Genomic DNA, 25,782 nt, shown 5'->3' on the forward strand with positions numbered 1-25,782 from the left:
TTTTATCTACTTGCATTTTTCGGCGCGCCCTTCGGGCGCGTAACTTTAATAATCAGACATATTTTTCAGCAAGCCTAACTTTAACATATCAGGCATACATATATCAGAGATATATGTATGTTCAATATTTTTCAGCGTGCTCTTTGAGCGCATTACTTTAATATATCAGACATTTTCAGCACACCCTTCCTGTGCATTGCTTAATATACAAGACATATATATCAGAGATATCAGGATGTTTCATATTTTTCTTCGCGCCTTCAGGCGCCATACTTTAATAAATCAGAAATATATGCCAGAGATATCTTGATGTTTGCTAAGTGAAAGTGTACTATTATGAAATCTGCATTTCATATGAAAAGCATGACAAATTCCTGATACTTTTCTGTTCTCTCTCTATGAGAATTCAGTATGAGAAAGTAACATGCACAAATATCAATGTTCCAAGAAAAGGTCATCTCAGACTCTGCATACATCAGATTTGGCTAAAATGCCTCTCTATGGTTCCTCAGGAGATTTAATTGGATGGCTGGCAAGTCTTAACACCCATCAAAGTTTTTGATTTACTGCTTTTTCCTGTTTGATATTAATGATTGACATCCATTTCTGTACAACAGTTCAGTACATCTGGTTAAGCATAGAAAGTGTGAAATACATTCACAGCTCATTCAAAATGTACTGTATTCAAACTTTAAGATTGACACTTTGAAATTCCTATCTTACAACTGACATGCAAACAATTTCATTAAAACACAGAATGACTGTTAAAATATAAATGTATGTAAATATATATATATATATATATATATATATATATATATATATATATATATATATATATATATATATATATATATATATATATATATATATATATATAATATTACATATATATATTACAGTATTATATTATTACATATTACAGTTGTCGCGTGCGGGGGGGGGTCACCCTGTTTTCAAAATTTGGAATAGGGGGGGGTCAGCCACTTTTTGACGTCGGCAAAAAATAATCCACCGCCCCCCCCCCCCCCCAGGCCGAAGAAACTGACCAGTCCCTTAGGTGCTCACCGATTTCAACGAGTCTCATCATGGAGATCCTTGAAGAGAAGTATTGCCAACTTAATAGGCAAAATCAGACAAAGAAAATTACCAGAAAAGACAGACAAAAAAGAGAAAGAGAAGTCTCCAGAAGAACTGAAAATTGAGATGATGGCACAAGCAGAAACCATCATCCCACGCTCAGTACAGAAAAGTGTGTTTCATAACATTAAAGTCAGCAGGCACGGGCAACAACAGACTACAGAACGGAATCCCATCAGCTGGATGAACCCATTCATCGATGAAAAAGGACTCATCCGCATTGGAGGAAGACTACGCCAATCGGACTTCAACCTCTGTGGCCGACACCCCATCATCCTCCCACAGAACGACCACATTTCACTTCTTATCATCGATCATGTACATCGACAAGTACAACATCAAGGCAGACAACTCACCCTGTCAAACGTCAGAGCTAATGGCTATTGGATCATGGGTGTACATGACATGGTAAGAAGTATACTACACAAATGTGCGATATGTAGAAGATTGAGAGCAAGACCACTCACTCAACTCATGGCCGACCTACCATCGGACAGAACAGAGAAAACCCCACCATTCACCAACGTCGGAATGGACGTATTCGGCCCCTGGGCTATAGCTTCCCGCAAAACCAGAGCCGGTACATCTGAAAGAAAGAGATGGACAGTCATCTTTGTGTGTCTCTACACTACAGCAGTACACATAGAAGTAATAGACTCCATGGACACTTCATCCTTCATCAACGCCCTACGTCGCTTCATAGCTATACGCGGCAACATCAAGAAACTAAGATGTGACCAGGCACCAACTTCATTGGCGCAAAGAACGGTCTTCAGGCAGCAGCCAAAGAGCTGGATCAAGACCGTATTAAGAAATTCCTTACAACGAGAGACTGCGAGTGGATTTTCAACCCACCTCACGCATCACACTTCGGCGGTATATGGGAAGACAAATTGGTACCATCAGACGCGTTCTTGACTCCATGCACTATCAACTAGGCAAGCAACAATACACACATGACTTGCTGACAACTCTCATGGCAGAAGCCAGCGCCATCGTCAACTCCAGACCTATAACGACTGTATCATCAGATGCAAACAATCCTCAAGCTCTCACCCCAAACATGCTACTCACAATGAAGACTCAATCACCGACCCCACCGCCAGCTCATTCGTCCGACAAGACATCTAAAGTAGAAAACGTTGGCGACGCATACAGTATCTAGCTGATCAATTCTGGATACGATGGAGAAAAGAATATCTACAAAGCCCTCAGCCAGGACCAAAATGGAACAAATCTACAATCAACGTCAAAGAAGGAGACGTGGTTCTTTGAGAGAGAAAGAATATGCAAGAAACAGCTGGCCCTCACTCGCATAGTGAGGGTCTACCCCAGCGATGACAACAAGTACGCAAAGTAGACGTCATGATCTACAAAGATGGCGAACATCGAACCTACCTCAGACCTATTAGCGAATTAGTTTTGATTGAAAGTACAATTGAACTCTGTGATTGAATTCAATGAACACTATATACGGACTCTCTTAGTACGAACCCTTACGCATATACTCGTAGCTTTTACTTAGAATTTATTTAGACCTAAAATATTAGTAGGCATTTATTCTTATTGAAATTTATAATTGGTAAAAATTCAGCTTACCGCACATTTTTAGACGGGGAGTGTGTTGAATTGACCCTTCATGACCCTTACTAGATTTTCTGAAGATCGCCCTCTATCTTTCTTAAGGCCCTCTGACACAAAGGTCAAGAAACTTCTTGGTAAAACAATTAAAAGGTTAAAGATTAAATTACACCCACGCAGACACGTTTTTCTTCCACTGTCTTAAAGCAAGTAGACATGCCACGTGGATCTCACAAACACTCCAGCCAAAAGTAGGACTGTAGGCGCAACGATGTAAGTTGATTTCCTTTTATGACTTTCCAATTATTTAGAGGACCATTTTGAATGCAGTGCTTAGATATTTTAGTAGAATTTAGTTCTTTTATTCCGTTTACTTTGAACTTGATTTACCTCGACTCTCCGATGTAGACAATGAATGACCTTGTATTTTAATCTCTTTATTTACCCAGTTTTCACCGCTTCTTGAATAAATCTACTCTAAACTAAAGCAACTGAGGGTGGTTATTTCTTGGAGTGGTTGGCACTTAGCGGATACAAAAGTAACTGGACTCCGCCACAATAAGTATTATATAGAAATCTAATAACAGTTCATTGAACCTGTGGGAATTCTGAAAAGAGGTGTTCGAATGCAGGCCCATCGTGACAGTCGTGGGAGTGCACAAAACAAGGCACAGCGACTGTGGAGAGTCTATGCCAGTGTATTTGCTGCAAATATACCTTCACGCATGCGCACTCGTTTGCCAGTGTAGTCTGCCAATATGAGCATGCGCAATTGAGTTTACCTGCGCGTGAATGTGTAGTCTGTACACTGCGTCTCGTGCTATAATCTTGTCATTGAGCTTTGCATGTTGACAGAAACTGGAATTACTGCTGAGAATACTTTTCAGGACATTACAAGTGAGTCCCTAAGGTAACGGTAGGACTTTTAGGAAATCCTTTCAGAAAGTTCATGCCGCCTGTGGCCATTTTTTGGAGTATAAGCTTATACGTACCTGGAGCGACGGTACATAGTATTTCTACTGTACATATTGCCAGATAATATGCGATGGAAACTTGCGTTTCACGTCGTTCAATCATTCAGATTGAAATGTCGGCCTTCTCCAAACTTTGAAAAAATCAGGGTGACAGACTTAGGATTGCTTACTCTTGTATAACAATGATGTTGAAGACATTTGTATTCGAGCTCGGCAACATTTTTTGATTTGAGAACTCTCATCATGGTGGATTCACTGAAACAGTGAGTATTCAACAACTTTTTCCTATGTCCATGTAGCACTTGTGCAAAAATAAGCGAGTCCACAGGCCTTTGGCGAATCAATAAATGCGTTTTTCACCAAGCTGAAAGGTTGAAAGATGCGTACGTCACTTTGGGACGAGCTAGATAAATGCAGTCAAACCCAGCTGGGCATAGAAATTTGCCATAGTATGACTTTGTTCTGGAGACGACCGACCGTGCGGTGGAACTTTGCAACAAAGATTCCATATCTGAACTGACATAATTGAATGACAGGCACAGGAAATGATGGACAATAAAAGCGCATTCTCGTTGCATTTTGATAATATGACATTAAACTGGTCCAATAATCATTTCCATTCAAGGTAATACATTACCAGGTCTATGGGACATTTGTGATTTACAAATTTAAGTAGGACCATCCTGAACCACTGATAGTTAGTGGTGGTACCAGGTGTCCGGAATGGGTAAGCGTACCCTGCTAGCATGCTACACCCGTCAGGATTGGTCCCAAAATTGTCTAAATATTGTATGAAAAGACACAGGATATGAATCACTGTAATAAGTCAAAGCCGGGAATGCTGTCGTTAATCATTTGAGTGACCGAGGTGTCATATTTGGCCACAATGTCGTCATATCGACCGTAGAACTTTTTGAAAGTCCTAACGAGTCTTTTTGTTGTTTATCGTTGTCTCAGTAATTTTGATGCCAATGAGCTGTGTCTCAGTTGAAAATCAGTGTAGGAATCACAAGCCCTACAATACCTGAGAAGTTGAGACATATACACACCATAAGCAGGTGCAGACGGAATATTATTGACAAGTGGTGATAATTTATTATTTCAAAATCGAAATAATCCCTTTTTCATACAGCTTAGTGTGTAGCCCATTAGTACCCACTTGTAGGAACAGATCAAGATATGAAGCAGAGTACCTACCCTCTGTTGTATTTCCAACTCACCAGGGTAAATATGATGTAAGTAATTTGATATGTCTGGATTGTCTAGACTAATCAGTGTTGTTAAAACGCCTTGCAAGTTTTTTAAACCCTGCTTTGTAGAGATAATAATGTATCAATCTAAATGACACGGAAATTATGCCTCCTCCAAACAGAAGGGACATGGTCTATTTTTAGCCCTGCTACAGTATGTCTCAGTGCTGAAAAGGCCATATTGTTGTAATGTTGTCATGGCGACTTTTAAAATTTGCATACAACTGTGAGAGTGAAACGGGTTGTTTATAGGTCACAAACTTTTGAGTCCCACTGTCGTCCATTACACCTCTTTCCTTGGGCATTCAAGGTGTGCAAGTATACACATCAAAAGACTAGAATATTCACTTCATGGCAGAACCTTGTAAAATAGCCCTTTCTTGTTTGGTTAACGAAAAAGATACCCCTGATCTAAAATATGCATGGGCTAGCTACCAGCCAGTGTCACCGGGCTACCAACTTTAGAATATGGTTGCCCAAGTGGACTACCAGGGAAAAAGTTAATTCGAGCCCTGGGCAATATTAAACATAAAACATTTAACTTGTAATATTCCCCCTTGTATTGGCCTGCTTGGTTTAAAAAATGTTTAAAGGTAAACCGGGATAATGTTCAAATTTTGCCATTGCTACCATGGAAAGGGGAGATCTAGCTAATCATCAGAATCATAGAGTTTATGGGGTCACGCCAGGTCACACAAAAATAATGCATCACTACATGGCCATAATTTTATTTTAGTTAAACAATCAGAAATATATAATTTGTCTTTAGTTATTCTTCCTTGAATGAGGCAAAGTAATCAAAATAAATTATTATAAAATGAACATTATTATACGTCATTAATTATAAATCCATAAAATAATAAGTACCAGTGAATTATGTTTTAATAAAACCAAAAAAAATGTGCGCTACTATTACTGCTTGTGATAAATATAATGGTACATTGGGTGATAAAGAGGATTGGGTTCGGTACTAGTAGAATGAATTTCAGGACATAAAATCAATTTGAAGACATAAACTTAATTCGATAAATGCATAATAAGTTAGTGGATGACTGCATGAAACACAATTAAAAATGCTTGTAAAATTATTTCTGGTCTATGTAAAATTAATTCGAACACACTAAAATTAACGTAAAACATGATTTTGACCAAAATGGCCCCAATATACATTATCTTTATTATTCTTTCTAGAATGAAGGTAAATAAATTACAATTATTATTATTATTATAGAACAAATGTTAAAAGTTGTTACTTAGAAATCCATAAAATAAAAAAAAAAAAGTGAATTTAACATAGACCCTCTCGAAGGTCTATGGTTTTAAATAAAAAAACTGTGGTTACCGAAATGGTCACTATGGCAACATAAAACAAAAACATGGAGTTCATGCTGTTATAAATACACTTAGGAGAGCATTTGCATAGTAACTGGGATTACTTTTAATGGACTTAGGAAAAAAATTGAAAATTTGAAAAACGCAAATAGGTTACTATGGAAACACAGGGCAGTAAAAATGGATATCATATTTTGTCTTTCTAACCCGAAATAACCCATTGGTATAATATTTCTGTTGATTACTGGATTTTTACACTGGATATTTGGTCGTAACCCAAAATATCCCTTTGATATAACACATTCTGTTGATTCCTGGATTTATATGGAATCTTTGAAAAACTGGTAATGTTTACTCCTGAATGGTTGCCATGGAAACATCTCACATTAAATGAGTGTATTCTTTTGGTGTGCTAACCAGAAAAACCCTTATTATCAATGTTTACATCAATCAATAGTTCTTGAATAGGAATTAGGGAAAAAAGTAACGTTTTCAATCCCAGAATAGTTACACAGGCAACTCAAAAAATTAAAATAAGTCAGGTTTTTGTGTTGTCTGACCCGAACTCCCCCGCTAGATAATTGTCATATCAATCAAAAGTAACTTTTCACTGGATATTAGAAAAACTGAAATTTCAACCCCTTAAATGGTTACCGTGGAAACATGGGCAGTTAAATCGATATCATATTTGGTCTTTTCGACCCAAAATACCTTTATGGAAATTTTCACGGAAATTGAACCTATTATTATTTGCGTCAGTATTTCTATATAATACTTATATTAATTATTGATAATGAATGAATGATGCAGATAAATAGCGCTTTTCTCTCCCCCCCCCCCGATTCATTTACACCCCCGACCCCCCCCCCACCCACCATTTAATTTTCTTACCCCTTTTCTGGATTGATAATTGAACTTGGATATTGGAGGGAACACATTGCATCTAACTGTAACAACTTCCTACACGTTTTCACTTATTGTTTTTATTTTGTGTGTTTTCGCCAATATTTCAAGCTCTTTTGCGATAAACAATTATTATTATCTGTCAACCAATTACGGTCGTGTGTCCAGAATCTGTGGCGGGAAAGTCCCAAACCCCCACCCTGCGTTGATTACACCACGACGGGCTCGAATGGTTACGCTCTCTTTCGATGTTGAGTCGAGATGGTTACAATGTAGCAATGTACCAGGATATAGTGCAAGACTACACCAAAAGGAAAATGTAACATTACAATGTATCAAAAGTTAATGGCTAGCTCCCAAACTAGAGATTCAATCGACATTTTAGAAAGTGAATGCATTATGATGGTTTACTATACAAAACAGCGTCAAATAGCGAATCGTTGGTCTGGAAAAAGATATGAACTTGGCCGCCGTAAATCACGGACCCTCTTATATGGCTATGTAGCGACTCAATTAAGACTTTGTCAGTATGCGCTTTCAAAGCAGTCCATCTTACTTACAACACGGGACACAAATGATCTTGTCAATTTCAACGACTGCTTTGTTACAAATACACGTCCTTAAAAGAGTAAAGATGAAATAGTTGTTCTCATTATTTTTTTACAATAGTTTATTATTGTTCAAGTAAAACAAGAAGTAGCATCAACAAAAATGTGCAATCTCATATTGGTTACTCTTTTCACACATTTAGCCTCAATCAACATCATAAATAGTGATTTTGAGTGCCACATGATTATTGCGACAAGAGAATAAACTTTAGAATTAATTTTAAACTTTCTCAGATTAGTAAGATTTGTCACAAAAGCACTATACACTTTTCCATTGTGATTCGGCGGAAAACTGTAATGCTAGAGAACAACATTCATTATCACGAGATATCATTGTCAAAACATTATTTTACAGGTCCAATAAACTGTACAGACTATTCACCTACTTCTGCTGACGTATTGGTGAGTGACCTTCAACGTAAATCTTACTCAAATGACATAGGTGAAAAGATCATGGTCCCAGCGTCCGTGAAAGGGACAACAGAATTCGTCATCAATAATTTCAGACACACGACCGGATTTTGAAGACTTGTTAGTCGGTGGTGAGTAAACATTATTATGGTAAAATGAGCGGCGAATTCCCATTTTTACCTTGCACCATGACATCAATTGATATTCAGGGAAAGGTCAATCAGAAAACTGCCAGGAAAACTTGACGAAAGAATATCCTTTGGGTACTATTCACCACTTGAATAGGAAGTGGATATAATCATGTCATTTCATGTCATTTCATGTTTAACTTAATCCTTTGATTAGTGAACACAAGAATGTTTTTATGGTCTCTGTAATATTGAGCGACCTTTAGACATCTTTGTTAATAGGCAATCTCCAAAACTCTGTAAAAAATATTGACATCACTGTATGATTATAAATTACAATCGCCATATTAACAAGCGACAAGATCTTGTTTACAACGTCCCTGAAATTCCTATGTAAATCGTTATAAACAAAAAATAAACGCTATCGATATCTTTAGTAGGTAAATCCCACTTATTTCTGTAATGTTTAACATGTTGATCAAACTTTACAAAGATTCCATATTGAAATCACAAAGGAAACTTGATTCGCTATAGTTTTAATCTTCAAATGTGATTTAATGGAACTAAACGCCTTGTGTCGTCGAACATGCAGGTCTCATCGCAGGCGGAACAACTACGCACACCAGCGCTGATGAGAGTGAAGCAAGGAATCAATGTATAAAGAACATAATTATACAATATATGAGGTTCAATTTTCACATGTCTCATCTCAGCATGTCGCCCCACAAGGAAAAGACAAACACGTACCACCTAAAGTTAAACCACTAAATTGTACAACAATATCTAAACCTTTTCTACACAGATTAAACAATAAATTACCATCTTTGTAGATATGTCTCGCTGTGGAAAGAACAGAACACCAATTCGAAAAGTCACTTTCTTTCATTGTATCTAATGTACGAGTTGTCTTTATATTGACAATGAAGTTTTCTCTGACGATATGCCAATGTGTTCTTTTTATTAGGATCACTAACAAGTTTGTGCACTTTTTCCCACGAAAAGAAACATTTTTTTCAAAGTTTGCTATGAATTACAATTGTGCTTGAGTCAAAGAAGTTTAACAAAATATTTTATAAATATAACAGTATGTCAAATTCCATGGACAGTTCCATTCGTTAGCATGTTATACCTTCGTTAAAATCGTAATTAACATAAAGCCGATCAAAATAGTCAAAAGCAAAAAAATGATAAAGACATATAAAATATACAAATAACTTTGAAGACTTATACAAACCAATAGAATAATAAATAGCAGAGAAGTAACGCCTGTGCCTAAACAATAAAAAAGGCGTTTTATTTGACGTTGTCTTCGAACCACAAATATATCTACAGATGCGCGGTACTGAAAGATGGACGTTGCAGAAATGTCGTTACTTTACTTTCTGTTTATGATATGTACGATTCATGATTTTGTAGCCAGTGTAAGGGAAACCCTGTTAAAATAAAGGAGAGTATCTACAGTTTACTCGACCACAACGTTCACTGCTGTCAGAAGCTTGAAAAGAAATATCAATGAGGCAGACACAGAAAATGTGCAGTTGTCTGCAAGTCAAACTCTTTAATGAATCTCGAAAATCAACGATCTCTTACAACAAGGCAACGCCATGAAAACTTTGGCGTACTGTTTCAACACATGCATAAAAACTGAACAGCTGATCAGAATCGACGTTCACTATACTACACTAAACTACAAGGCCTTTTCTCAATAACAAACAGAAATGAGCTATGATACTTTAACAACACTGGAGACGATTTGTTTACATCTATCGCCGGAGCCACTTGTCCCGTTTCAATGACTGAGAACTATATATAAGTCTTTTAGACGCATCGATCAACACATCAGAAGTTCACTTGCACAGTCGCTAAAAATAGCTCATGAAACACATGGCGCATCTCCTCATGGGCGGCAATGTCATCCAAACTTTCAACTGAGCAAAACTCGGCAAAATCACTGAAATATTATACCAAACATACCTGTTAAAATAAAGGAGAGTATACATCTACAGTTTACTCGACCACAACGTTCACTGCTGTCAAAAGCTTGAAAAGAAATATCAATGAGGCAGACACAGAAAATGTGCAGTTGTCTGCAAGTCAAACTCTTTAATGAATCTCGTCAGATATCGCGAGATTCTCAGCAGTGAAAGTCTGACACTGGTGGCGCTGTACCCACTCTCGCTAACAGGTTACTCATTCGTATTAGGTAGGTACATATAGTACCTGTATACAGTATATATATACAATCAGAAAAGAAATAAAAAAAAAATAAAAATTGTCTATGGTTACACACTCCCTGCTTTCTGGAATATCGTCCCGATATTCACAAGAAAATTCAGTCAGGGATTAACCGTTCGATACAATGTCAATCAACGCGGCACAAAGACGTTCTGCAGAGTCACCTTGGGCATTAAACTTCACAGATGTGAGGTAATCTGCTTTGACCATCCACTCTGGCTTACTGCAAACCTGAGTAAGATTCAGGCGATCTGGTGGTCGTATTGTCCGCTTTGATCTCCTTAAGGGTTCCCTTCTACTTCCCCCTTCTACTTCTTGCATGGGTTCGAAGTGTACTTCCTCCTGAATTTCAAACTCCTTGTGTGGTTCAGCATCCTCCTGTAGACTTGGGTCATTTGATGGCTCCAAACTTCCGCTCACTTCGTTCTCAACAACACATTGTACATCTGGTAGTGAGGGATTCTCAATCGGAAGTGTATCTGAAGTAGTCCCTGGTGGACTGACACCACTAACCACTGATGTGGGCTTTTTCCCAACCATGGCCTGTTTCTCCTCTCGGGGCACAGTATCTAGGTCTGATGCCTCTTCAGGTTCGAGTACCCTCTCCTGTGGTGCATGATAGACTGGGACGAAATGAACATCCTGGTCACCATCAGAGTCTGACGAAACTGTACAATGATCCTGTGATTCTTCTGCCTTGCTTGTTGATCTCATATAATCAACAGTCTCTTTGGGTTTTGCTCTTTGATTCTCAGATGGGCAGGGCAATGAGAAGCATGGCAACAGTAGGTTGCGATGGAGAGTTCTCTCTTTCCAACCCCAGACTCCGGCCGGACTGTATACACAGGGAGGTCAGGATTGGTCTTCAAACCACTACATATACATCTCTCTCCCATCGGTCAGCAATCTTGTGTTTCCCTCGTATGCTAACATTCTTCACCAAAACCCGGTCACCATGCTCCAACACAGCTCCCCTTGCCCTACTGTCATACCTCTTCTTGTTGTATGAGGACTTCTTAGCAGCTGCCTTTGATGCAATCGTATATGCACAATCCAGTCGGTCTCTGAGGTCCTGAGCATATTCACCATATGTATTTGGCACCATATGTATTTGGCAATCGCCTCAGGTTCCAATCCAAGGTACACGTCGATAGGTAATCTGGGATGGCGTCCGAACATGAGATAATAGGGGGCATAACCAGTGGAATCAGTTGGTAGTACAGTTGTATGCATGCACAAGTGGACCGACATATGATTTCCAGTCCTTCTTCTGGTGCTCCTCCAAGGTGCCAAGCATGTCAAGCAATGTACGGTTAAAACGCTCTGTCTGTCCATTACCCATGGGTGGGTATGGGGTTGTTCTTGACTTCTGGACTCCTGTTATTTGGCAAAGTTGTCGAATGACCTCAGACTCAAAGTTTCTTCCCTGGTCTGAATGTAACCGGGCTGGAAACCCATAATGCACCATGAAGCTGTTGAAAAGATGCCGAGCTGTAGTCTGTGCGGTCTGGTTCTGTGTCGGGATTGCAACTGCATAGCGTGTGAAGTGATCGGTGATCACCAGAATGTTAGATATACCTCCCTTGGATTCTTCTAGGGTCAGATAGTCCATGCATACTAATTCCTTGGCTGACTGGTCTGGATGTTCACCAATGGAGCAACTGATCTTGCGCCTGGGGGCATCTTCCTTCTCACACATCTCTCACATGACTTGATCTTAGTCTCAACGTCATGTGCCATGTAAGGCCAGAAGAAGCGAGATCTCACCAAGTCTAGTGTTCTGTCCTTACCAAGGTGTCCAACATCATCATGCAGACCTCTGAGGACCATGGCTCTGTACTGTCTAGGGAGTACTAGTTGATGCACCTTGTTGCCATCACCTGTAATACGACTCCTGTACAAAACACCGCTCTTGAAACTGAGTCTCTGCCATTCATTGAGATAGCGCTGAACCTCTGAACTCTCAGTCTTCCTTTTTGTTCTGGTTGGAAGTTTTCCACTCTCCTTGAGGATGACGATGCGTTGAATGGCGGGGTCCCTTTGCTGTGCAGCCACCCACTCATCCCTAGTCAGTGTGGGTAAAGATTCACTCCCTGGCAGTGTTGGGGGACAATCTATGGTCTCTGGTACTGCTGTATTTGAACAACCAACCATCTCTACCAAGGGAATCCTTGCAGTCATATAAGACTGACACACAGCCTCTACCGATTCACATGGCACTTCACTCCCTCCTGTCTCATAGCGACTGAGGGTATCCTGAAGTGAGTCAGAGTCGGTCTCTGGGCTAGGAGTGTGAGGTCGGCGAGATAGGCCATCAGCATCAGCATTTCTTGTTCCTGGTCGGTAAGCAAGACTGAAGTTATACGTTGAAAGTGCGGCAAGCCATCGATGACCAGTGGCATCTAACTTTGCACTGGTTGTTACATAGGTTAAAGGGTTGTTGTCAGTAACTACCTTGAATGAGTTCCCATACAGGTAATCGTGGAACTTGTCAGTTACTGCCCACTTTAAGGCTAGAAACTCAAGCTTATGAGCTGGGTAGTTTCTTTCACTCGGAGACAAACCCCTACTCGCATATGCAACAACTCTCTTCCTGCCATCTTGTTCTTGATATAGAGCAGCACCTAGACCATTAGGCTCGCATCTGTGTGGAGTTCAAATGGGATGCCATAGTCAGCATAAGCAAGTACAGGTGGGTTTGATAACCTGTGAATGATGTCATTGAAAGCAGTCTGGCATTGGTCTGTCCACACATTCTCAGGTGGTGATGGGTGTTTGGTTCTTCTTCGGTCCTTGCGCTTGCCTGGGAGTCCAGCTGTCAAATCATTCAATGGCTTCACTATCTTTCAAAAACCTGGGACGAACCTACGATAGTAGCCGGCAAACCTAAGAAAGACTTGACCTCGTGGACACTCCTCGGAACAGGCCATGTTTTCAGGGCTTGAACCTTGTCGGGATCAGTCTCTACGCCATCTCCTGAAACCACAGTGCCCAAGGTACTTGACTTGACTCTTGAAAAGTTGGCATTTGGATGCCTTTACCTTCAGCCCATACTCTTGGAGACGATCAAAGACTGCCTCAAGCCGCTGAAGGTGTTCTTCAAAAGTGGATGAGAATATGATTATATCGTCCAGATACACAAGGCATATCTTTAGATTATAGTCTCCCATACACTTTTCCATGAGCCTCTGAAACGTGCTTGGAGCATTGGTCAACCCGAATGGCATACGGTTGCACTCGTAGAATCCAAAGGGTGTGGTAAAGGCCGTCTTTGGTCTATCTTTGTCCGCCATTCCAATCTGCCAATAGCCGCTCTTCAAATCGATTGTTGAAAACCACTTGGCTCCTTTCAAGGCATCCATACTCTCCTCTATTCTTGGCATGGCATAGGAGTCCTTGACGGTCCTGGCGTTCAACCTTCTGTAATCAACACATAGGCGAATTGACCCATCTTTCTTCTTGACAAGCACAATCGGGGCTGCCCATGGGCTACTTGACTCGCGTATGGCCCCACTTGCCAACATACCCTGGAGGAGGGACCTCACTTCATCATACATGGCAGGGGGTATGCGGCGATGTCTTTCACGAATAGGGTGGGTATCAGTGAGTGGTATCTCATGTTGTACAGCCGTACAATAACCAAGATCATTGTCATGTTTTGAGAATACATCAGACTTCCTCGCTAGTAGCTCTTGGGCCAGCTGATATTGAGTAGCACTCAAGTGGTGTAAGTCTATATTGCTGCCAAGTGATACATTAGCACCCAGGTGATCACTACAATTACTATCCTGTCTGGCGGCCGTCATCTGTTGCTGAATCCCAAGCTGGTATTGTGAAGGTGATCCGGCCCACGTAACAGCATGAACTTCACCAATCACATCCCCTGGCCTCACAGTTACTGTCTTGTTAGAAAAGTTCTGCAATTGCACAGGTACCCTACATTTCTTTCCGGTACACTTCATAGTTAGGGCTGATGGGTTGACAACAAGACCACCTGGAAACTGTCTCGTCCCTCTGGGTTCGACAGTAACAATGTATTCGTCTCCCTGAGGGCCCGATTTAGTTTTACCCATAATGTTGATAACGCTGTTAGGTTCAACTCTAACTGGGCGCCGCAGCTGGGCTCTCACCACACCAAGATTACCATCTTCACCACAGAAATGGTCCCTGGCATCAAGGTAAGGTGATTGTAAGCATCCTGGACAGCAGCTGATATCCTCAAACTTTGGACAGATGAAGGCTTTTGTTTGCACAACCTGGAACTCTTCCTGTACAAGTTAATGAGGTTGGTGCCAACACACAATGGTACTTCTTGGTTGTAAGCTGTATCCAATACAACCAGCACCAGCACACTGTAAGTCTCATCAGTACCAAAGACATCTCTTGGAAAAGAGATCTCAGCCTCTATGTATCCCAGGAATTCCACCACCTGACCTTGTGCTCCAGTTATGGTTAACAGCTCTTCAATGGGATGTATCTTGCATGACGACAAATTGTTCTTGTAGAATGATTCACCGACCGTCGTTACCTGAGAACCAGTGTCAATTAAACTGCGGCAGCACACCCCATTAATGAATGCATTTTCTTCATTAGGATCACCCACAATGCGGTTGAGTACTGATTGACGGTGAACGATGACGTTTGCTTGGGCTTGCCCATTGGTTCTGCCTACCACCCGCCCGCCGGTGGAGGCAGCTGGGAGTTTAACTGACCAGATTGCTCCGGAACAGAAGGGGCGTTGTCCACCATCTTGGGATTTCGGCAACCTCTGGCTATGTGTCCCTCCTGACCACATCTGTAACAAATTACAGGTCCCCGGATGCGGCCAGTACCTTCTGGACTTCTACCTCTCCTTCTTGTGCCAGCATTTTGTTCAGGCAGATTTCTTTCTCTTTGCCTACCTCTACCACGACCCTGCTGTAAGGGCATGTCTTGAGGGTTAGCGTCTGAACTCGTACCATTACCCTCCATCCTGTCAAGTCTGGCTGACAAAGACTGCATGTGCTGCTGAATTTCCTTTACTACTGAGTCCTCCTTCACAGCATTTGCCTTTTCAGGACAATGGTCTGATTGGAGATACCAGCACGTGCAGGTTTGGCATACGCAAATGTTTCCTTCACTTCTTGTTCTGCTAGGCGGGCGATGCGGAGCAACTCATCAAACGATGTTGCCTTATCATAGCGATGTCTGGCAATATTTTTCACTCGTTCATCACGCAAACCCTTCCAAAATACAGTTCTGAGAGCTTCATCCACCGCCACTGCTGCTATACCACCTCTCTCCTTGGCCTTGTTAATTGCCAGTTCAAGGCGACATCCATATCCAGTCACTGTCTCCTTCTCTTCCTGTTTGCTGTTATAAAATTGCTGTAGTAGAGTAGCACCAGTTTCAACCCACACCATATATCCCACTCAACTTTTCCAGGATAGCCTCAATGGTTACATCTAACCCATGTGCATCACAACTCTACCTGCATCTCCGCGCAGTGACTTCCTAACTGCTGTGGCCAGCATCTCCCTGCTATGTGTTCCATCTCTCTGCAAACACTCAATTTCGTATTTCCATGACTCAAAGTCTGAGTCACCTTTATTCTTTGGGTCACCAGAAAAAGTTGAAATTCTTGGTGGTTGAAACAATGCAGCTGGTAGCATGACCGTAGACTTGTCAGTTGTAACTGGACATGACACCGCTGGGCTACCGTACTTTGGTTTGACTCCTATACCAGGTTGCCGACTGACAGGGGTTACTTCATGTCCAGCTTTAACGCAGAACTTCGATCATGTGGTTTAATTCGGCCTGGTCGACTTCAACGGCATTGGTTACTTCACTCTCGTACTGCAACTTTTGACAGGGTGTGTACCTGGTTGGCGTGACAACTGATTTGATGTCATATTGCTGCTCATTGTCTTGGGTATGGTGTTAGATGCTGATGGTGTGGCCTCATATCGGAGTCTATCATACAAACTGACCGGCACCCTAGTAATTGTCAACTTGCTACCCAGGAACAGTCGGCCATTAAGTTTCACAATTGCTTCTTGAGCTGTGGCCTTGTCAGCAAACTGGCAGAAAGCATGGTCACTACGACTAACTGACTCTGGGTCGACTGGCCAGACAATATGGCTGACTGTACCAACAGATGACAGGAAATCACTCAACTCCTCACATGTAGCACTCCCTGCAATGCCCTTATATAAACCGTATGGTCCAACAGGGCTCTAAATTCGCTGGGTGTACAAGTATGTGGAGGGGTATCCATCATTGCTTGTAAAAACACAAGTATGTCAATCAGATATTGAGCAGGTATTTATCGTAGAAGAAAACAAATATATACAGTTTACAGAGTTTCTCTTGTACTTTCAACTAGCACAGCAACAGTTCAGTTCAAACCTCCTTATTTCTCTTCAGCGGCGTATAACTTGTGGTTCACTTTTTAATAGTTGACTGGAGTTACCATGGAGATAATGCTCAATACATCACCTGTCAAACACTGCGACATAAACTTCATAGGGCACCATATGCTTGTGTACTGCAACACTTTTGCAACGGGCCCCACGTTGGGCGCCAAATTATGTAGCCAGTGTAAGGGGAAACCCTGTTAAAATAAAGGAGAGTATACATCTACAGTTTACTCGACCACAACGTTCACTGCTGTCAAAAGCTTGAAAAGAAATATCAATGAGGCAGACACAGAAAATGTGCAGTTGTCTGCAAGTCAAACTCTTTAATGAATCTCGAAAATCAACGATCTCTTACAACAAGGCAACGCCATGAAAACTTTGGCGTGTTGTTTCAACACATGCATGAAAAACTGAACAGCTGATCAGAATCGACGTTCACTATACTACACTAAACTACAAGGCCTTTTCTCAATAACAAACAGAAATGAGCTATGATACTTTAACAACACTGGAGACGATTTGTTTACATCCATCGCCGGAGCCACTTGTCCCGTTTCAATGACTGAGAACTATATATAAGTCTTTTAGACGCATCGATCGACACATCAGAAGTTCACTTGCACAGTCGCTAAAAATAGCTCATGAAACACATGGCGCATCTCCTCATGGGCGGCGATCTCATCCAAACTTTCAACTGAGCAAAACTCGGCAAAATCACTGAAATATTATACCAAACATACCTGTTAAAATAAAGGAGAGTATACATCTACAGTTTACTCGACCACAACGTTCACTGCTGTCAAAAGCTTGAAAAGAAATATCAATGAGGCAGACACAGAAAATGTGCAGTTGTCTGCAAGTCAAACTCTTTAATGAATCTCGTCAGATATCGCGAGATTCTCAGCAGTGAAAGTCTGACACTGGTGGCGCTGTACCCACTCTCGCTAACAGGTTACTCATTCGTATTAGGTAGGTACATATAGTACCTGTATACAGTATATATATACAATCAGAAAAGAAAATAAAAAAATAAAAATTGTCTATGGTTACAATTTCAAGATATGTTCCATTCATTTTTTGTATATGCTGGGTATTTCCTGCCATTCGTTGATTGTTTCTCAAGATTAAACAAGATCATACCACGAATTATCTCGTTCTCTACTGTTCTCATTAAACCTGCCCTAATGATTAAACAAAAGTATGATGCCGTCGCCTATCTTCTTATCGTACAATCTTGAACCAAACTTCACATACCTTGGAAACATGATGGACGCCTCGAGATAAAATCTCTACACGGAGTGGTTGACCAAATCACACGGTCCAACAGCAACGAAAATGATGATGCATGACTTTTTGTTTCGTGTGAATTTTTCTGGTACTTCGGAAATCGGACTTTAACATAGGTCAATACTCTGGGCTTGTATTCGAAGGAGGTATCGTTCTTTTTTGAGTGTTGCTATTTGAATTTGTGTTGTTGAAATTTGTTGTTGTATGATGACCTACGCGTACAGGGGTTTCGAGCATTTGCTTCCCTTTAAATGAATTTAAACGTACTGTAACCCATGGTTACTTAGACATCGATTTCTGTATTGCTATAGCGAAATTTGCAAATTTCCCTTTATAGAAGGCAATTTTTAGTTTGTTTTTATTAAGCTAGTCAGTAAGTTGTATGAAACATAAACAACTAAAACAAAGTTTTGAGTAGTAATATGCACTGCATTTTATGTTGAAAATATACAGCCATAAGAATACTTACCTCTCTGCAGTATGATTTGTAACACATTGATTACAGTAAACACAATTTGAACTATTTTGTGATTATATGATCTTGAGCATTTTGTTATAATCTATTTAAAAATCACCAATTTAACAGTGTTTTTGTGTGAAGACGAGGGCAAATTTCATAAGATTTTGATAATTGCACAATCATCAAATACATCTCTAACAATTTTTAAAATTTTAACAAATTTTACATTTTTGTCTAGCTTTTGGCACTCTCAGGAAGGAGAACCCATTAATGTAACTGATTTGTCAATTTTGTTTAGGTTTAAGTCATAATACAAATTCCTTTCCAAGGTTGATTTGCAGGCATTTGCTATTCTCACCAAACGATGCATGATACAATTTAAATTTTCCAATGAGAAAATGGCCTTCTACCTCTACCCGAATCAGTTCTGCTGTAGTGTATGTTTTTTGGTGATCTCTATTTCAAATAATTTGGTTATGTTAAGAAAATGTCTTGTACATTTATTTATTTCATATACAAGGAAATGAGACCTGTCAAATTGATTAACTACCCTTATCTTATGAGTGTGCTAATTAATGCTGGAAAGTTTAAAAAAATCACTGTACTATTTCAGCCCTTCTATTTTAAATGAATTATTTTGGTAGATGCAAAGAAATGTAATCAATATTATCTGTCTGTTGAAACCTTAAAATATTAACGGCAGGAACCAACAGTTTTTGTCTGGAATTTTTAGGGACTGTACATAGATGTCTTTGCAGCTTTCAGGGCCAACTCCGAGGAGACTCTAAATCTTTTGGAGACCACACTGACTTGACCTTAAAACTTTCAGGGACCACCCTGATGAGTCTTTGAAACTTGTAGGGACCACCCAGATGTGACCCTGAATCTTTCAAGGACTATCCTAGTGTGACCTTGAAACTTTCAGGGACCAACCAGATGAGACCCTGAATCTTTCAAGGACTATCCTGATGTGACCTTCGCTCGTCAGCTTGTGCATTCACAAGCATTACTTTGTAAAGCTGACAGGCAGAGAAATCACTGGAAAGATTGGTCCCACTTCCTGCATATACAGCGTCAATATTTATGATGGTCGAAGTTAAGATTATGTAGTGGCTTAACCTGGTGTCCTCATCACTCCGATGTGTGACTGGTCGGCTGGTGCCCAAACATGTCTTGATGTATTTATCACCCGACGAGATCTACAAGGCATGTTCTCCCTGGCATAAATATGATGAACTGGGCAGTGGCTGAACCTTCAGTAGATTTGGACGAGCAGTCTTGACGATGAATGGCATGTTACATACTCGCTCGTTAAAGTATGCTGTCGTTAGCCGACGAGACGCTGGTCTGAACAGTAACAATTCGCAAACAATCATTTAATGATGGCATATTCCATTTTAATCTACAGGGACACCTAGGGCGCATCACGCGACTGTGTAAGGTCCCGAGTAAGGTACATGTTGTTCTTTTATGCTGTACATTTTTCCCAACGTTTAAAATACTGTGGTTGTATGTTACAGTCTTAATGTTTAATTGGGAGATGTAGTCAATTATACGTTTCTCGTTAAACGAGGCACCAAATCGTACACCAACTAATATGGTCCTTGTTAATTAACATAGTAAAGGTCATTGGTTACATTGTTGTGAGACTCTGCATTGTTTTAAGTCGAGTGTTTAAACAGCGCGATGTTCGAATGAATTTTGTCCACTGCACTAATTCCTTCGTCGAGAAAGGTTACCGATTCTGAATGTAGGACGTCCATTACCCCAATTATTTAATGACAGGACTACATGGAAAGCAGCGGAATACTGGATATGATGCCAATGAATTTGATGTCTGTTACCACGGTCCTTTGTGGAGTGACAGGGCTGTTCCCGATCACGACAATGATGTCAGCAACTATGATCGTAGCATGAACATGACTAAAACTATGAGTCCTTGAAACTTTCTGGGATCAACCTGAGGTGTCCCTGAATCTTTCAAGGACTATCCTAATGTGACCTTGAAACTTTCAAAGACCGCCATTGCAAGATGAGTCCTTGAAACATTCAGGGACCACCCTGATATGTCCCTGGATCTTTTATAGACCACTCTGATGTGACCTTGAAACTTTTAGGGACCACCCGGATGAGTCCTTGAAACTTTCAGGGACCACCCTGATGAGTCCTTGAAACTTTCGGGGACCACCCTGATGTGTCCCTTAATCTTTTTAAGAGACCACTTATATATGACCCCTGAACATTTTTAAGGACTGGCCTAGAGAGGCACTTTGAGGGACCACTTAGATATGACCCCTAACATTGTTTGAAATAGTAAAGGACCAATCAGATATGATCCAAAACCTTCAAATGCATCCAGGTCCTCTAAACAATACAGCAATCATCAAGTTTTGACCTTTAATCTTGACATTTTCAAGAATGTGTATTAATGAGATGAATATCCTTAAAAAATTGTCAAAAAGGATAAATTTACAATTTTTTAAAAGCAGATGGCTTTAAATACTACAATTTGTTTTATACTAATTACAGTTTTGATATTTTCACTAGAAAAATTAATAATTAATAAATGCTTTGAGTAAACATTCCCTTATAGGGCATATTCTGTGACTTTTACTGTTCATCTTACAATCATAAAATAGTTCCAATTGATTTAGTATTTCAGTAGGTTTCAGTACCTTCTGTAACACACAGTGAGAAATTCCACTTTCGTATTCCAGATGTTGTTATCATATGAAGCGCAGTGTTCTGAAAATCGCGTGAGAGAAAGGGTTGTTTCAGGTATCATTGTTTGCGTTACAAACCATCAAAATGACATGCTTTATTTCTATATTGCACGCTCTGGGTGATATCAGTAGTCACGAACGTCTATTTTGTTTGCATTTTAACAAAGTTGAGTATATTTTGGAAGAACACATTTAGCGTATGAATTTCACAGAGTTGTTTGGTTTTTCAATGGAAAGGGACAATAGAAAATTGTCCGTGGTCGTTGCGCAGTGTTGGTTTTCAGTGCAGGTCATGTAAACGTGTGTGTAATTCTTTTAAAGTCTAAATGTGGCGACAGCATAATTTTGACTGTAAAGAGATGCCAAAGTGTGGACTTTTGAAGCTGCAAATTCAGTCGAGTGTTGGTAACGTGTGCTCAAAATTAGAACGATGAAGTTTGGTGGGCTGTAGTGTTCATTTAGTCAAGTTATGACAAGTTTTGGAACTCCAGTTGTGATTTGAGTTGCAACGTCATTTACAATGCATGTACCGCCACACTGAGAAGCCTCACTTGTATAAGGACAGAAAGTGAACTGTTTCTCGTCGCTAAAACTGTGAGTATTTGTGCTAGAGTTTTCATGACTAAAGTGCCAGATGTTGTACATCTAAAGCCTATACTGTTGAAGTCTCTGTGATAAGTTTTTGCAGAACTCTGTACTAGAGCTACTCTGTACTCGAGCTCTGAGACTGTGTCGCCGTATAGAGTAATGAAAGTCCTCGTCACTGTTATTTGTATGCTGGACTAGACTTTGCCTAAACAGATGTTGTGCAACCCGGTTAACGCAAATATAGTCGTCGGTGAGCAGAACTAGTTCATTACTGACGTCGTGAGAATTTCTGAAAGAACTGTAAGCAGTCAGTGCCGTTCCGTAGATTTCATTGGCATCGAATAGTGTTCGTAGAGCCGCCATTTTGGACAACGTACAGAAAACGTTTGGTCAACGATGGATTGATGCCGTGCTAATTGAGACAAATTTGATGTAATTGTGAAAACATGCTTTCATTCGAAAGGCATTTTGAGTGTGCGTAATACAAAGAAACGACCCTATTCTGTATTTAAAGATCCTGATGCTGTTAAGTGTTTGAATGATATCCATGACAAATATGTTGTCGTCCCTGCTGATAAAGCTGCCAATAACATTGTATTTGTCTGTAAGAAGTATTATTTTGAATGTCTTATAGACCAACTTGGTGTAACTAAGATCTCCACCAATTCCACTTACAGACAATCAATCTTCAACAAATCTGAAATTTTTGACAAATCATAAGTCATTCATGGATAATTTTAATATTACAACAAAGGATGACCATAATAAGTTGCCTAGCTTATACTGGATACCAAAGCTCCACAAAACACAATACAAAGCTAGGTTTATCACAGGATCTTCAAATGTCCAACAACAGAGTTATAGAAGATACGACTTCTGTTCTTTGTACTGTTAAACGGGGACTTCAAGCATACTGTGATGTTGTCTTTTCTCGGAGTGGTAAAATAAAATGTAGATATTAAAAATTCGAAGGAACTCTTGGAAAATTTGAAATCAAGATCTGTTTCAAATACGATGGTATCAACCGGGACTCGAACCCACAACGCACGGCACCCAATCACCTAGCGCAGAGGACAACAGACAAACCGCTCGACTAATCCCCAATCCTAAAAAGATTGGTTCAATAACCGAGCTAAGGATGTTACAATTTTGACTGCGCCCTCTCCACTCGCCGTAGAGTTCGTGAAGCACTCACGCTAGCACACACAAAATAACATCTATTAAACTTTCGATTTTTGCACATTGTATACCACGTGCCACATGATAATTGAAAGAACGCTTGAAAAACACTCATCAACCAGCATTTTTCTACCAAAACGGTTCACGCCGTTACAAATATGTGGTAATTAGGGTATAATTCTACAAATTTTGTTTAAAACATTACTAACGCTAAAGTGTTTTATACCAAGAAAGACATTATCACTATGCTTGATTTCCTCATTGACAACATATTTGTTGAATTTGGAGGACAATTTTTCAAACAGTGTATAGGAATTCCGATGGGCACTAACTGTGCTCCCTTACTTGCCGACTTATTTCTGTTCTCATACGAGGCAGAATTTATCCAGAATCTTATCAAGCAGAAAAAGGTCTCTGTAGCTCGAACTTTCAACTTTACAATTAAATACATAGACGATGTTGGGCAAGTGTAGTCGATTATATAATAGTTAGCACTTCATTATTTGAATACATAAGTGATTTTACTGTGGGCTCCAATGATTTGTCAGATCATTTTCCGATTTACTGTACATTGTGTGTAAAAGGAGATATTGTAAATGGTAATATGGAAAGTGTTGACTCAATTGATCTAAACACATGGGAAAAGTATAGATGGAAGCAGAATCTTCTGCCAGAATTTACTAGTTATTTACATGATGATGTCTCACAGAAAGGAGTTGATGATTTTTTGTGTTCAGTTCAACACAATGATATCAACAATGCGGTAGAAATATTGAGTAATGTCCTTCGTAGAGCAGCTAAAAAAATGAAAATTTGCGCAAAATCAGACAGAAAGTCCTATAGAGAAACTACTAAACCCTGGTGGGACGATGAATGTTTTAACTGTAGAAAAAGAAAATTTGAGTATCTCAATAAATTTCGAGCTTCAAACAGTGTGGATGATCTGCAAAATTATATACATTGTAGAAATCAATTTAAGAAAATATGTGATATTAAATGTAAAGATTATAAGATAAAACAGCGTAATATCTTACTAGAGAGTGTGAATGATCCCTGTAACTTTTGGAGTATTGTAAAACGGATTAAGACGGGGAAGGCAATTACTTACAATAACAACATTCCGTCTATTGAATGGTATCTTTATTTTAAAGAATTACTAAATGTTCAGTGTATTTCTGTTGATAGCGACTTTGATTGTAAAATTTTAAGAGATTTGGAAAATCACGATTTAAATTGTGAACAGTGTCAAGATGGTACGCCAATCTCTGTAAATGAAGAGATAACTCTTCAAGAAGTTGTTGATTGTATCAGACATCTTAAAAAGAACAAGTCGCCTGGTCCAGATGGACTTGTTAATGAAATGTTTCAGAATGGTGGTGACGTAATCCATAAATGTTTGCGTGATTTATTCAACCTCGTTCTGAGAAATGGAGTCTTTCCACAGAGCTGGTGTAAAGGAATAATATATCCGTTACATAAAAAAGGGTCAGTTTCTGAGGTAAATAACTTCAGGGGATTCTTTGCTCTCAACAATGAGTAAAGTATTCACCAAAATTATAAATAATAGGCTTGTGAGATGGGCAGATAACTCTGGTATCATTGTCGAAGCGCAAGCTGGTTTTCGCAAACACTATAGTACTATTGACAACATTTTTTCCCTTCAGTCGCTTGTTCAGAAATATCTTTCACAAAAGAAAGGCAGGCTGTACTGTGTATTCATTGACTTTTCAAAAGCCTTCGACAGAGTAAACCATAGTTATCTGTGGCATAGACTCATTTCGTATGGGTTACACGGTAGAGTTTTAACAGTACTACTTTTAATGTACAATAACTTACAATCATGTGTTTTATGTAATGCTGGCTTAACAGAGTATTTTGATTGTACTGTAGGCACAAGGCAGGGATGCATGTTGAGCCCCTTTTTATTTTCCTTATTTGTTAATGAATTAGCTTCATATATGGATAGAGATTGTAACAGTGGTATTTTTGTAAATAACGACATTCCTAATATAGGAATGTTGATGTATGCTGATGATGTGACCGATGTGGCCGATTTACCCATAAAATTGCAAAGAAAGCTAAACCATCTTGAACGTTTCTGTAAGCATTGGTGCATGTCCGTCAATCTCGAGAAAACCAAAGTCATCGTTTTTAGAAATGGTGGTATTCTGAAGAGTTATGAACGGTGGAGCTTTAATGGAGCGGAGGTTAAAACAGTAAAACATTACAATTAGGCCTATCTAGGGATTTTACTGTCATCAAGGCTGTCTTGGTCACCTGCCAAACATCAACTAGTCACGAAAGGAAAAAAAGCATTGCATCAAATAAAAGTAGTTATAAAGGGGAAGCGTTTACGCTGTTTGACACTTCAGTTGTACCAGTAATTTGTTATGGGGCTGAAATCTAAGGAAATGAATACTCTCCCCATATAGAAAGGGTTCAACTTGAATTTTGTCGTTTTTTGATGGGAGTTAATACAAATGTAAACGCTGAAGCACTTTTGGGGGATTGTGGTAGATTCCCCCTGTCATGTATTTATACGAGACGCTGTATTTCTTATGGTTGAAACTTTTAGAAATGGATAA

At 39.7% G+C, this 25,782-nt stretch overlaps 1 long non-coding RNA gene across 6 annotated transcripts in view; it reads left to right on the forward strand.

The window, feature by feature from the left end:
• Positions 1–25,782, forward strand: part of LOC139123281 (uncharacterized) — a 417,909-nt gene that overhangs the window by 234,571 nt on the left and 157,556 nt on the right. For all 6 annotated transcript variants that reach the window (XR_011549635.1, XR_011549629.1, XR_011549631.1 and 3 more), the window contains one exon: positions 8,144–8,330. This is a non-coding gene — a long non-coding RNA (uncharacterized lncRNA). The remainder of the gene's footprint in view (positions 1–8,143; positions 8,331–25,782) is intronic.

Source organism: Ptychodera flava, chromosome 2, assembly GCF_041260155.1.
Source record: "Ptychodera flava strain L36383 chromosome 2, AS_Pfla_20210202, whole genome shotgun sequence".
Lineage (NCBI taxonomy): Eukaryota > Metazoa > Hemichordata > Enteropneusta > Ptychoderidae > Ptychodera > Ptychodera flava.